This window comes from Labeo rohita, unplaced genomic scaffold (genome assembly GCF_022985175.1).
Source record: "Labeo rohita strain BAU-BD-2019 unplaced genomic scaffold, IGBB_LRoh.1.0 scaffold_180, whole genome shotgun sequence".
In the NCBI taxonomy this organism is placed as follows: Eukaryota; Metazoa; Chordata; class Actinopteri; order Cypriniformes; family Cyprinidae; genus Labeo; species Labeo rohita.
This window is the reverse complement of record NW_026128000.1, coordinates 103,391-114,945: the sequence shown is the minus strand read 5'-3', so window position 1 is coordinate 114,945 and position 11,555 is coordinate 103,391. Positions and strand designations below refer to the sequence as shown.

At 35.6% G+C, this 11,555-nt stretch overlaps 1 pseudogene; it reads right to left on the bottom strand.

The window, feature by feature from the left end:
* LOC127158950 (deleted in malignant brain tumors 1 protein-like) overlaps positions 1-11,555 on the bottom strand; it is a 56,755-nt pseudogene that overhangs the window by 7,533 nt on the left and 37,667 nt on the right.

The window sequence follows — 11,555 nt, the reverse complement described above, 5'->3', positions numbered from 1 at the left end:
TTGTATATTATATTTAAGACTTATTACAGCATATCTTGATGGAGTTCATACTCTTATCATGATAAAGTATCAAATACAAATGAAGACACACTGAATATTGATATTTACCAGAACATATCAGTCCCACATTTTTGTCAGTTGTGCAGTTGTGTTTGGGTAATGGCGATGTTGGACAGAATGAAATCTGAGATTCATTTCCTCTACACTGAATCTCTTGTGTCCACATCTGAGTGTCTCTTTTGCCAAAAGCAGCTGCTCCCAGCACCTGTACAGGAGCCCCACAGTCCAGCTCTCTACACACAACCTCTGCATCCTGCTGGTCAAAGGCAGCGTCACACACGGACATCGACATCTGATCATGAAGTATCTCTAACCTCCCAGCACACAGATGAGACCCATCAGCAAGTCTGGAGCGTTTATGACCTGTTTGTATTGTATAAATGTGCACAGTTGACAAAATCTCTTTTGCATTCAATTAAAAGGTTTTACATTCACTTTTACATACAATTACATTTTAACACTGGTTAAATTGTTTCCTTAATATTTACATGTTAATAGTTATAATATTTCTTTTTAATAAAAAAAAAATACAGTAATATGCAGTTTTTTTTTTACATATCATGAATCAAAAGAAAGTTAGAACGTGTGAACCGTTTTTGGAAGGTTTGTTATCATTCACCTGAGCAGATGACACCAGCATCATAATTATGAATACACAGTGGTGTATTCCACCCTGCTGACCCACAGTTCTTCAGTGTGGACTCTGATCCAGTACATAATAAAATACTCATCCAGATTGGTCCTGATCCTTGTCCAAAATAAGCATCAGTCAGAGCATCTACAGGTTCTCCACAGTCCAGTTCTCTACACACCACTGCAGCATCAGCCAAATCCCAGTTATCATCACACACTGTTCCCCACTGACCTCTATGAAGAACCTCCACTCTACCAGCACAAGGACTGTTACCATTCACCAACCTCACATTTTTTACATCTAAGAGAGAGGTGGATACAGAGCAAAAGGGGGCAGGGGGCAGGGGGGGGAGGGGGATGGGGGGAAAGTTCAAAGACAGTCAGAAGGTCTAAACTGCATGTCATCCATGTTAACAATTTATTAATCTCAGTAGTATACAGTAATTGCTTAATTCCTCAAACAAAGTTAGTTTATTGTTTTAGACTTGCAATCCATGAAATTCCAAAATGACACTTTTGAGTAATGATTATTAATTTATCTTAAATGTATCATTATTAAGCAAAATACAACATTTCAGAATAAATAAATTTGCTACTGATTTGCTTTCATACTAATCCAACTCTTACCAGCACATAGAAGCACCTGGTGATCATCATGAGAGCAGTTGTGTTTCTGTGATGATACTGGACAGAAGTCAATATGAGATTCATTTCCTCTGCACTGAATCTCCTGTGTCCACATCTGAGCATCTCCTTTATCAAAAGCAGCTGCTCCCAGCACCTGTACAGGAGCCCCACAGTCCAGCTCTCTACACACAACCTCTGCATCCTGCTGGTCAAAGGCAGCATCACACACTGAAACCCAGGTGTCCTCATGAGGAACCTCCACTTTTCCAGAACAACGAGAATCTCCAACAAGCCTGACACCTACAGTGGTAAGAGAAAATAAACTAGTAGAAAAATAACTGTTTAAGTAACTTTCTTGACAATATGTACTTTTAAGAGTATATGCTGGGTGCTTTTACTCTTACTTGAGTACATTTCTAAAGACAAAACTGTACTTGGTTACACTAGGTGATGTTATTTTTTGTTACTTTATTTTAAAGGGGGGAAAAAATCAATATTTTGAAGTGATAGTTTACCCCAAAATTAAATTTCAGTCATTATGCATGTACCCTGGTGTTGTTCCAATGCTGTATAATCTTTCTTTTTCAGAACAAAGAACAAAAATCTTGAAAGGGTGCATTTGTGTGCTTTTCCTAGGTGAGCCAGAGTGAACTGCCACGCTAATACTGTCTCATGGATACAGCAGACCAACAGCCAAGGTCAGGATTTTCACAAAATAATGATTTTTAGGTTTAGGTTTAATTCTTTTTTTTTTTTTCACCAAACCATATTGTATGCCTTCAGACTTGGAAAATATGGCACAAATCATATGGGATCATTCTGTGATACCTTTGTATGTTTTTCTGTCTGGTCACTATACACTGCCACTATATAGCTGGTTTTAAGAAACTAGAAGTCAGGATGCACAAATATTAATAGTAGTTTGATTTACATTTATCCATTTGACAGACATTTTTGTATTTATCCAAAGTGATGTAAACTCCATTCAAGAGATACTGTACATTTGGTCCCACGTTATATATTATATATAACTAACCAAAAGTGATTAATTACAATGTACCTATTGTGTTCATGTTGTTGGACATGCCCATTTAAAGTGAGGGGGCACGTGCCAGATTTTTGAGTCAAGTGGATTTTGAATGCATCTTCCAAAAGACACAAAATAGCCGAATAATATTTTTTATTTAATACAATCATACCGGCGTTATTAGCACATCAATTCAGCTGCTAAATTCAAATCTGCCTGGCGCTGAGTGAAAGACAGGTGCGTTTCTTCAGCGCTGTGCTTTATAACTAATCACAAATGATTCTGTTGAGCTTTTGAATGGTGTTCAGATTAGCCATCAAAGAAACACCACTGTTTTGTTCACTAGCTCGCTGACTGAATTCTCTGGCGAATTCTCTCATAAAAAAACAAAGTGCAGAAGTGCGTACGTAAGTAAGATATTCATTTCACAGTGTAAAAAGCGTCAGTGATTATAATGGGAATTTTTGAGAGTGCTTGAACTCTGGCTAGACTGAATGTAAATGTTCTTAACTGTCTTTCTGTACAATGAAGGTGTTATAATTAGTAACTTACAGTGTTTTTATTAAATTCACATTCAATTAAAGTCGTATTAAACTATTTTATGGCATGACACTCATATCTGGTACTTAAAGTCGGGTTTCATCGCCCATCATAGATCAACTAATTATAGATCAACTAACATAATCTATAAAGATGCAAAATGCATTAACTTACACATATTTAAGAATATTAAGAAGATATTTCATGATATTAACACGTTTGGTAATATTTCCAAATAAATGGACAAAAATAAATAAATAAAACATAAGCCTGTAGTTACATAAGATGTAACTACAGAAATAAATTACAGATGCATCTACATGCAGGAATTTTTAAAATATTGGTACATTGTCTATTGCATATTTGCAATTGCATATTTACCCACAAATGTCATGTAAAAACAAAATGAGTTCAAGTTCATAATGGTTCATGTCACTAAGATGACTTCTTCCTATCTAAGTGGGTGGTTTATGCCAATGGTAAAATGTCATAAACCACCCACTTAGGCACTGTACAATCATTAAATCACCACTTACTAATTCTAAATATAAAAGGCATGTGATCATTAGTTATGTAATAGGCTGGATTTTGAAGCAGCTTACCTGAGCAGATGACTCCAGCATCTTTAGTATGGTCACAGGGATATGAACCCCATTCTAATGACCCACAGTCTTTCAGTGTAGACTCTGATCCAGTACATAACAGACGATTTGTCCAAATTGTTCCTGATCCTGGTCCAAAATATGCACCACCCACAGCATCTACAGGTTCTCCACAGTCCAGTTCTCTACACACCACTGCAGCTTCAGTCATATCCCAACCACCATCACACACTGTTCCCCACTGACCTCTATGAAGAATCTCCACTCTACCAGCACAGCGACTGTGACCACCAACCAACCTCACATTCACATGGTCTGTACATTAAATATAGAACAGGAAAATCAAGAACAGGAGAAAAAAATAGTCATGAACCAAGAGAAAAAGACAGTTTGAAGGATCACACAAAGAGAGAAAAAAATCTTTCATACATAAATATATACATTTTATATTAGATTTCAGTAAAATAAATCTGCTCTAACCTGCACACTCCAGCCCAACATCATTGTGATGTGAACAGTTGATTTCATGTAATAGTGATTTTGGACAGAGATTAATCTGAGATTCATTTCCTCTGCACTGAATCTCTTGTGTCCACATCTGAGTGTCTCCTTTGCCAAAAGCAGCTGCTCCCAGCACCTGTACAGGAGCCCCACAGTCCAGCTCTCTACACACAACCTCTGCATCCTGCTGGTCAAAGGCAGCGTCACACACTGACATCCACATCTGATTATGAAGTATCTGTAACCTCCCAGAGCAGCGAGAACCTCCAACCAGCCTGACTTCTAAATAACAAAACACAATATGAATGAACCTTTCAGAACAAAACATACCTTTTTTTTGAAGTTTTCAGGTTACCTGAGCAGATGACTCCAGCACTCCTACACACACTATTAAAAAAAACCCATCTGACTGATCCACACTTTTTCAGTGTTGATTCAGATCCAGTACAGATAGCATCAGCTATCCAGACCGGTCTTGATCCAGGTCCAGCTTGAACAAAACTTGGAGAATCTACAGGTTCTCCACAGTCCAGTTCTCTACACACCACTGCAGCATCAGCCAAATCCCAACCATTATCACACACTGTTCCCCACTGACCTCTATGAAGAACCTCCACTGTTCCACTGCATGGACTGTGACCACCAACTAACCTCACATTTTTTCTGTCTGTGCATGTAGGAGTGAAAATAAATAAATAAATGAAGAAATTCATCAAAATTCATAAATCTTTCTTGTCAAAATTGTTGTCACATACCAGTACACAGAAGTCCAATATTGTTTTTGTAGGAACAGTTGTAATTGAGTGTGAAATTGAATGATGTTGGACAGAGGTGAATCTGAGATTCATTTCCTCTACACTGAATCTCTTGTGTCCACATCTGAGTGTCTCCTTTGCCAAAATCAGCTGCTCCCAGCACCTGTACAGGAGCCCCACAGTCCAGCTCTCTACACACAACCTCTGCATCCTGCTGGTCAAAGGCAGCGTCACACACTGACATCCACGTCTGATCATGAAGTATCTCTAACCTCCCAGAGCAACGAGAACCTCCAACCAGCCTGACTTCTGAAAGAAAACAGACAATTATAGCTTCTTTCTGCAACAAATAATTTTTGTCTAGACCCTTAAAATCGTAATTTTAAGAGTTCAACATTTTGATTTCAGTAAATACAACTGAAATTTGAAAATGGCATTAATAATTTCATACATTTGAACAAGCAAATGAACACTGAAATACACGATATTATATCAAACAGACTGTACAGTGCCCTCCCTGATGTCTTGGACAAAGGTTTTTAAAGTTAAAATCTAGAATGTTGTTAATAGCAAAGTTAGTGACCCGCTCTGAACCCAACTGTGCATGTCTTTTATGTTCTGAATGAAAAACTTGTCAAGCGAGAGCTGAAAGTGTCTGCACTACAAGCATCTGGAAGAGCATCACCAGAGAAGAAACACGGCATCTGGTGATTTTTATGAGTCACAGACTTCAAGCAAAGAATATGCAACTAAATACTTCTTTAACTTATTTTATTTATTGCAATGTATAAAAAGTGTTGTAATTTCTATACATTGAAACTGAAATGTATGAATACCCTTTATTTAAAATATAGGATGAGATGTACACTTTAATCATTTGTGAACTGTTTGATTAAAATTTAAACTGTGGTGTACAGGCGAAAATCAAGGGGAAAAAAGTCTTTGTCCCTAACATTATATAGGGCACTGTACATGTAACTGGACAAATATCTGTGTTTCCCAAAATGTTTTTTTAAAATGGACTACTATATATAGCATCTTAAAATAAAATTTCCCGAAAACGGGCCATATTCACAAAAAAATTACAAGTAGCTAAGTCAACTGAGTCATTTAGGAGCTCTTAAAAATTAGGGCTGTGTCACTCCTAAATGTATGGCTCGTAAAATTTTAATGTAAGAGTAATTCACCAAGCATTTTAATGCTAAAAGTTTTAATGCATTTAATGCTAAACCCAGGACAGCTTAGAAAACCTCCTGTGGACTTCTAAATCTCCAAGAGCTGCTCACAGATGATTCAAAGGATGACTACTGCTGTCAATGCACATTAAAAACAACATTATAGAATATTTTTTATGACATACACAGTTTTGAAAGATATAGCCTGGAGAATTAAATCAATGTATTTTAATAATAAAATAATAAAATGAATAAATTTACTATGAAATTGGGTTTAAAATAAGTTTTAGAGCATTATATATACATTTGTTATTAATTAATTATTTATTTATTTATCACATTTTTATTTTATTTTTTTTAAGATTATCACATTTTTAGTGATGATAGGGTTTGGGACAGTTTACCTGAGCAGATGACTCCAACATCTCTAGTATGATCACAGTAAGATTTACCCAATCCTAATGACGAACAGTTCTTGAAGGTGGATTCTGATCCAGAACATCTGACAAAACTCATCCATATTGGGCCTGATCCTTGTCCAAAATGAGCATCACTCAGAGCATCTACAGGTTCTCCACAGTCCAGTTCTCTACACACCACTGCAGCATCAACCAAATCCCAGAAATCACCACACACTGTTCCCCACTGACCTCTATGAAGAACCTCCACTCTACCAGCACAGCGACTGTGACCACCAACCAACCTCACATTCACATTTTCTAATATACAGTATTAAAGAAAATGAGAGACAGAAACAGAGTGAGAGAAAAGCACATTTAAAAAAAAAACATTTAAAATGGTGTGACTTAGTATATGAATACTTCTGTCATTTAAAACACCACAGTCAAGTTTTAAAGCAAATGATTAAAGAACACAATGTTATGACCACTTAAGATAATGTGTGGAAAATAACACGGCTTCATCCCTTTTTTACATGTGTACTTACCAGCTGTGATGAGTATTACAAGTGAAGACAGTAAAATGAGCGTCAGGCATCTTCCCATCATCCTCAGCATGATTAACTCATCACCCAGTACAAGTTTCTCTGCACTGATGATACAGAAGTACAGGCATCCTCTTAATAAGAGAGAAAGAGGCCCAACACCCTCCAATCACACTCGCTATTACCTTATTAGACACAACAGAGGAAATCATCAAACAACTTCACTGACAAATCAGAGGACGCTTTTATGATTTTCTCCATATATATATCAAAACTGTCAGTGCTGATCAAAACCTCCCACTTCCTACCCATAAAGATGCTTCTCTGAGGGGGGAGAAACACAAAAATAAACTGTGAAGTAGTCTTAGACAGGAGACAGGAAACTCTCCAGTTTATTTACAGCATCAAAGCTAAACACCTGCAGAGACGAGATCAAAAATCAAAATCACTAATAATAATAGCTCAGTACAAAAATCTAAAAACACTAGTATATACATATATTTATACTTTATAAAATGATACTTTAAAATGACAAAAATCTTTTTTTTTTTTAGCTAATAGATATTTATTAAGTTCACAGTGCATAAGCAAGTCATCATTACACAAGCGAAAGGTAGAAAAGACTGTTGCTCCATAAAATGAATTTATTTTTGAAACCTTTTATTTATATTGTAAACTAGTGTGGAATTTTCTTTCAAATCCATATTGGTTTCTTTCCGATGGCCCAGAAAGACCAGAACTGTCATGAAGTGAAGATGAGCATGTTGTTCACCTTGTGACCAGTAGAGAGAGCCAGTGTACTGCAAATGTACTGTTAGCCAGATGTTTAATAGCCGCTCTTATTTTATTATTTATTACATTATTCATCATATGTAATTTACATTTTTACTAATTCCCCTATTCATAAGCCTTCTTCCATAGTATGGTATTAATAGATCACCTCCACGAATTTTAGTATAATTATCACATTATCATCACAACATTTAAGTGTGGGTTGCTTACAGTATAGCTAAGGTGAATAAATAAATAAATAAATACTAGAGCGCATGTAATATTGCGGTTATTCAGATTTAGGACTACATAAATAATATAGCCTTGGTACGAAAATTTAAAACAGTAAATTATCAAAAAAAGAATGCAAAACTGGATATAAAAAACTCAATGATATCTGTCCCTCTCTCAGTACTACTGTTTTGGGGTTGTTTTACGATGGCGTACTGTATCTGTAGTACAATGCAAGACGTAATAATGAGCGTTGCTCTACCAATTTCGGTAAATTTTACAAGACGTTGACACTAATATGCATTAATTCATGCTTAACTAATGCACAGATAATCATGGGTTAATGTATAACTCATGAAGAACTAAACCATTTATTAATAATTACTGCATCTGCAATAAATGAACATTCTATGTGATTCATAGATTAAGTAATCAAACATTGGTTATTAGTTAAATGTGTCATAATGTATTATGACTTCCAGTTGTCTGTTTTAATTAATCATTAGTTAATGATTTGCAAATGTACCATTATGTTGTGACTTTACTTGTTGAGGCATATGACAGACTAACGAATTCAAAATCCATAACCACAATTACATGTAACTTAAAAATTAGCTAGTTAATAGTTCTGTGCCTCAGCAAGTAAAGTCATAACATAATGATATCTTTGCAAATCATTAGCTAATGATTAATTAAACAGACCACTGGAAGCTGAATTACTTTGACCACTATGGTAATTAACATATGAATTTACATACATCATTAGTTATTATAATATGTTATAAGGGAATTAATACATTATGACAAATTTAACTAATAAGAATTTATTCATTAATGTATGATAGAATATTCAGTCGTTACTGATGCAGTAATCATTAATAAATGGTTTGGTTCTTCATGAGTTATACATTAACTTGTGATTATCTGTGCATTAGTTAAGCATTATTTAATGCATAGGCCTATTAGTGCACCATATTGTAAAGTGTTACCGCAATTTCTATTATTGCAATTCATGTTTATCCACGAGATGACTATATATATATATATATATATATATAAAAACGATTTCTTACCAACAGCTGTTTCAGATTATACAACAATTATGGCATTAACATGTATATTTTAATGAGGAATCATGTGGTTGACATTTCACTTTATCCAGCCAGTTACAAGTTGATTCCATTCTTGGTGTGGAATTGGGAAAAATTATAGATATTTTATATACGTCACATAGATTTTAAATGTTACAGTAACAATTTTGAGTGGACAATTTTTCACAACACTGAACTGTTTACCTGAGCACACAACTCCTTGTGTTGACAGTGGTAAGGAGCAGCTCCACAGGGACGTCTCATTCCCCTCACACTCCACTTCATCCAGCCATATGGGTCCAGAACCAGGACCAAACCAGGCTGGTACCTGCTGGTTACTGAGTGCCACTCCAGCATCTTTAATATCCCAGTAAAATCCCAATACACGGGGCATCTTTAATATCCCAGGAGTCATCACACACCGTCCTCTACGAGCAACTGTGAAAAACCCCCTGATGGACCTGCAACCTGCTATTCAGAGAAAGAAATACACATTATTAAATAACAATAATGAAGAATCTGCCCAGATGCACTGTGGGACGATGACAAGTCAGTGGAGGGAATGTGATGCTCTGGGCTCTGCTGGAAAACCCTGGGTCCGTCCATTTATGTGGATGTAAATTTGATACATGCCACCTACCTGGACATTATTGCATACCAGCTTTGTGCCAGATACCACAGGACACATGCTGGACTCTTGTGGAGTCTATGCCTCAGTGGGTCTGTGCCCTTTTGGCAGCACACAGAGAACCATCAGCATATTAGACAGGTGGTCACAATGCTTTGGCTTATCTGTGTATTATATTGCATTTTATCTTACAGCTATTAAACATTACTGGCCCTTACATATTTTAATTGTGTTATATTATTTTATTTCATTTTTGCATGTACATTTTTTGCTTAAAAATGCATTGTTGCTTTAGTGGTATTACAAAACAACCATGCAAATAAATAAATTCTGAATTCTGAGGAAAAAAAAAAAAAGGAAGTAAAATAAAAATAACTAAATAAATGCAACTCAGTACCACCCACCTCTGCATTTATTGGAAGTTTAAAAAAAAAAAAGGTTTAGATAGACACATTTTTATTGATGGCAGGTTTGGGACAGTTTATCTGAGCATCTGACTCCAGTATCTCTAGTATGATCACATTCACAATATAACTTATACCATCCTGCTGCACAGTCTGACGTAACTCATCCAGATTGGTCCTGATCCTGGTCCAAAGAATGCCTTAGAAAAATCTACAGGTTCTCCACAGTCCAGCTCTCTACACACCACTGCAGCATCAGTCATATCCCTTTGAGCTTTTCACTATATTTATTTTGAAACTGTATCTGTGACAGTAATGTTGAAGGTTGTGCTGTTACAAAGTCCCTTGTACTTAATAAAATATATTTTGAACTCATTTAAAATGCTAAACAAAGGCTAAATAAAACGACTCCTTTTATTATTTATAACAAATAACCTTTTGATTATTTATCACATTTATTAAAGAAGATTTTCACAGAATGATTTCAGCAAATGGCTTCAGAAATTTCTATTAATGCAGCTGATCTCCACTAGATTGCTGTAAAAGACCATGAAATCCACAGGACTGAAATGTGAAAACAAACACATTTCAAACAAAGGTAAAAAAAAAGAGAAGAGAAACCAACAAAAATAGAATGAGTAGTTGATAGACAAATGGTCTATAACTGCATATAGTTGCATAATGTAGACTGCATATTAAAGGAGAAGTCCACTTCCAGAACAACAATTTACAGATAATTTATTCACCCCCTTGTCATCTAAGATGTTCATACCTTTCTTTCTTTAGCTGTAAAGAAATTATGTTTTGTGAGGAAAACATTTCAGGATTTTTCTCCATATAATGGACTGATATGGAGCCCGAAATGCAGTTTAAATGCGGCTTTAAACAATCCCAAATGCGGTTACGATCCCAGCGGAGGAAGAAGGGTCTTATCTAGTGTAACGATTGGTTATTTTCATGAAAGAAAAAAAAGAAAAAAAAAACAAAAAAAAAAAACAATTTCAATTATTTTTAATCTCAAACGCTCGTCTTGTCTAGTTCTCCCTGAACTCTGTGTATTCTGGCTTAAGACAGTTAGGGTATGTCAAAAAACTGATTGTATTTTCTCCCTCAACTTCAAAAATCATTTCAAAATCATCCTATATTGCTGCAGACGTTCTGACCCAGTCTTTGCAAAGTGAACATGCAAAGAAAATCAAACATTCTTCACAAAATGGTAAAACAGCGATATAGGACGATTTTGAAGTTGAGGGAGAACATGAGATGGGAGTTTTTCAACATACCCTAACTGTAATGAACTGGAACAAAAACAGAGGTTGGGAAGAGCAAAACAAGACGAGCGTTTGACATTAAAAAGTATATAAATTGTATTCTTTTTATGAAAATAACTGATTGTTTCACTAGATAAGACCCTTCTTCCTCGGCTGGGATCCTTCCTTGTTTACAACCGCGTTTGGGATCGTTTGAAGTCGCATTTAAACTCCATTTTAGAAGTTCAAAATCATACCAGTCCATTATATGGAAAAAAATCCTGAAATGTTTTCCTCAAAAAACAGTGTCTTTACAA